Raw genomic sequence first — 2,995 nt, 5'->3', positions numbered from 1 at the left:
ACTAGAGGGTGACTGCTCTGAGGGGATCCAAAGAGTTTTCCCTTTTCTCCTTACTAGCACTTTAGAAGAAATAAAGATAGTTGTTAACCAAAAAGAAAAAAGGCTCTGACAGATGGGAGGGCTGCTCTGTTTTAAGACGGTGTTCCTGTAGCCCCGGCTGGCCTGGAACTTGCAATGTAAACCAGGTTGACCTCCATCTCAAAGAGATCTGCCTGCATCTGCCTCCCAAGTGCTGGGATTAAAAGTGTGTGCCACCACACTCAGCCTCACTGCATTTTTAAAAACTCCCAGAGTAAACATAAATTCAAGAGTTTGGAATTTCTACCTATCTATAATTGCCTTTAACACAAATCCCATGAAATTTCAGTTAGGCAAAATCTTAGGACGGGACATCATATTTTCTTAGTGATGTGCTATGCCCCTATTTATTTTGCGGGGCTACAGCTTTTGGGAAACAAAAAAAAAAAAAAGGTTCATGTATGTGCCAAAAGAGAGAGATGATTCTAAACTTTAGAGATACTGGTCTGGAGAGATGGTTCAGTGGTTAAGAACACTGGCTGGTCTTGCAGAAGACTCAGATTCGAATCTCAGTACCCACATAGCTGCTAACAACTATCTGTAGTGCCAATTCCAGGTGATCCAACACCCTCTTCTGATCTCTGTGGGCATTGCAAGACGTGGGTGCACTTGCATGTATGCAGGCAATACACGTGTACACCTAAAAAATACTATAAAAAATAGATACTGAAAACCTCCAATCACCCATCTTCTCTGTCTCTTATAAAGGAGTATAAAAAGACCCCAAATCCTTACAGAATCCAGGTAGCCAGGCTCTTAGCAGAGAGGGTACAAGCAAGGGAAGAATACACACAGCCCCTCTGCCACTTAGAGGTCAGAGGCATCCAGATGACTGCCACATTGTAACCAGGCTCCACTCCCCTACCAGAGAAAGAGTGGCCCCTGGCATGAAGTCTAAGTCATGGATGCCCCATTCCACTGCCTTGGTCACATAACACAGCTTTTATATTGAGCCCTCTGTTAAAGAACACTGTTTTTCTTTCTCCACCCTCTCCTCTCCGTGGCAGAGCCCTCTCTAAATGTTCAGGCTGTGTGCCCAGATATACTTTCTGCTTACACAGTTACTTGAGAACTTTGTACAGAAAAGTCCAGACATGATTAAAAGTTATGCTTTTCCCTTTCCACATTTCCTGCTAACATTAACTCATACCTTTGACCTAAGTCTACTTAAAAGACTGCATGTTCTTTCCTTTGCCTTCCTTGGCCCCCTCTCAGTATTCAAGGTAAACTGTATATCTTCAAAATATAACTCTTCTACCCAGTTTTCACTAGAGTTTCTTAGTTGTTTTTTGTTTGCTATGATAAAATGCACTGACACAAGCAATTTAAGGAAGAGGGGGTTCATTTTGGCTTACAGTTCCAGAGGGATGCAGTCCATCGTGGTGGAGAAGACATGACAATGATTGGCAGCTGATTACTGCTGGGTAAGGAAGGATCTTCCTGAAGGGAGCGACTCTAGAGAGACTGAATAGATCCCAGTGGATGAGCTTGCACCGAGGAACACCTAGGAACCCTAACTTTATATGATAAGCTTAACACAAATGACATAATGTATGAACTCCAGTGGGGGGAGGGCTGCGGGAGGGTGCCAAAGGGGAATGTGTACAAAAATGATTTTCTGTATGAAATACACAAAAATTCTATTTTAAAAATTGGGGCAAGGAACTAAACAGAGTTCTCAAAAGAGGAGAAAAATTTTTTGAACATTCGACATCTATAGCCATTGGGGAAATGTAAATTAAAACTACTTTGAGATTTCATCTTACCCCAGTCAGGATAAGCTGAGATCTTAATAAAACAACAACAAATGCTGGTGAGGCTGTGGGGAAGATAACTCTACTCACTGCTGGTGGGAGTGCTAACTGATATGGCCTCTGTGGAAAGCAGTGTGACGATTCCTCAAAAAGATAAAATAGATCTATCACACGATCAAATGGTGCCACTCTTGGACATATACCCAAAGGACTCTATACCCTACTACAGAGATATCTATTCATCCATGTTCACCATAATCAGAAAATGGAATCAACCTAGATGTCCATCAATTGGTGAATGTATATAATGAAAGTATGGTACATTTTCACAATGGAATACTATTTAGCTGTTAAGAAAAGACAAAATTGGTTATCAGAGAGATAGCTCAGTGGTTAAGAGCACTGGCTGCTCTTGCAGAGGACCCAGGTTCAGTTCCCAGCACCCAAATGGCAGCTAACAGCCATCCATACCTCCAGTTCCAGGGAATCTGATGCCCTCTTCTGATCTCTGTGGGCACTGCACAACATGGGTGCATTCACATACATGCAGACAATACACTCATACACAGAAAATAAAATAAAAACAATGCTAAATAAAATATTATAATGAAATTCACAGGTAAATGGATGGAATTGGGAAAAAAATCATCCTGAGTGAGGTAACCCAGATCCATTCTCTCTCTCTGTCTCTCTCTCTCTCCCTCCCTCCCTCCCTCTCTCTTTGTCTTTGTCTTTGTCTTTTTGAGACAGGGGCTCCCTGTAGCCCCAGCTGGCCTGGAACTTGTTATGTAGACCAGGCTGGCTTTGAACTCACAGAGATCTGCCTGTCTCTGCCCCCCAAGAGCTGGGAGTAAAAGCATGCGCCACCACGCCCAGCTTCATAGTCTCTCTTATAAGTAGATGCTAGCTTTGACTCTTTAGACACATGTGTTTCAATTGGAAAATCCAGAGAGGTCAGGAAACTAGTAAGGGGCCATAAGACAGGCCCTTCATGGGAGGGGAGATAGAATGCAGTGATATAAAAGGGGAAAGTGAAGTGACGGAGTAGAAAGGGTTAAATGAAGTGGAAAATGGGAGGGCAGAGCAGAGGAGGGAATAGAGAGAGAGATAACTAACACTGAAGGTCCTTCATTAACTTGAAAAAGTTAAATGGAAGCCTGCCA

The sequence above is a fragment of the Nannospalax galili genome, unplaced genomic scaffold, assembly GCF_000622305.1.
Source record: "Nannospalax galili isolate Female #2095 unplaced genomic scaffold, S.galili_v1.0 scaffold136, whole genome shotgun sequence".
In the NCBI taxonomy this organism is placed as follows: Eukaryota; Metazoa; Chordata; class Mammalia; order Rodentia; family Spalacidae; genus Nannospalax; species Nannospalax galili.
Note: the sequence above shows the minus strand (reverse complement) of the source record.